The sequence below is a fragment of the Maniola jurtina genome, chromosome 13 (assembly GCF_905333055.1).
Source record: "Maniola jurtina chromosome 13, ilManJurt1.1, whole genome shotgun sequence".
NCBI classification, from domain to species: Eukaryota; Metazoa; Arthropoda; class Insecta; order Lepidoptera; family Nymphalidae; genus Maniola; species Maniola jurtina.
Window position 1 is genome coordinate 3,784,476 of NC_060041.1, and position 1,265 is coordinate 3,785,740.

Consider the following 1,265-nt stretch of genomic DNA (forward strand, 5'->3'; position numbering starts at 1 on the left):
GATCTCCTGAGGTGCTCTGGGTGTCGGAGTGAAACGTACGTTGAGTGTGTTCCAGAAGATTTGTGTAGTGTTGTGTGTTGGTCATGTACTTGCTTTTCTACTTCTTTAGTAGTGAGCAAGGCGGACGGTGCATATCGTATGCTGCACGTTGTACCAGATAGGTACAGATTTGTCTATTGGTAGAGTTATAGCGAATTGAGCTTGTGGTTTCCTATTCCTTGTATAAGATAATCCACACGTCCATACTTAATATTATAAATGCGAAAGTGTGTCCGTCTGTCTGTCCGTCTGCTAGCCTTTTACAACCCAACAATTTAACCGATTTTGATAAAATTAGGTACAGAGTTAGCTTACATCCCGGGGAAGGGCAGGCTGCTTTTTATCCCGGAAAATCACAGAGTTCCCACGGGATTCTTAAAGACCCATCCGTTAACCGATTTATATGTAAGGTACAGAGGTAGCTTGCATCCTGGAAACTGACATGGACAACTTTTTATCCCGAATCAAAGAGGTCTAACGAATATTTAAAAAAACCTAAATCCACGCGAGCGAAGTCGCGCTCATCATCTAGTTGATTATAATATACTTAGGTTACATTTTAAATAGAAAGCATATTGGAATTTATTCAACTCTTTTGACTTAATTAATATTCAACATAAAGCTTTCCAATATCCATTATTAAGAGATAGCATCGAAAAAATAAAATTATTTTCCCGATGCAGCGTTCTTATCAAAAGTTGAAATATCTCCGATCTGTGTATAGGTTGCTGAACTCCAGTGGTGTCAAGTGGATCAGCAATGGGGGTAACGTTCTAACCTCTCATTTCAAGAGAATGCATTTACGTACCAAGACTTTTATAGCTTGTTGCAGTTGTACCTACCTCCGTTTTTCAACTTTCTGCTTTTAAATATTTCAAAATTTCTGATTTAAGCTGTAGTGCAGTTGACTTGTTTCAGGAGGACTACCTAAGTAAATAGAGCTTTAAAAATGTATATTACCTAATAGAATAGTTGAAGTTTGAGGCTTTTCTCCTGTTCAGCACCTCTCTTGAAGTGTCAGAAATTGGTTAGTAATAGAGAATTAGGGAGTTACATAGTTAAATACTATTGGAGCGTCTCGTAGGGCGTCAAGTGGTAGAGCAGAGCAGGGTAGAGTTAGCCGTGGTCCATTGAAGAGGCGGCGGCGGCAGAGCGGCGGCGCGAGACTGCGTGACGTCACGCGGCGCCGCGCCTCGCGCATGCGCCCGTGTATCGAGCGGCATGTG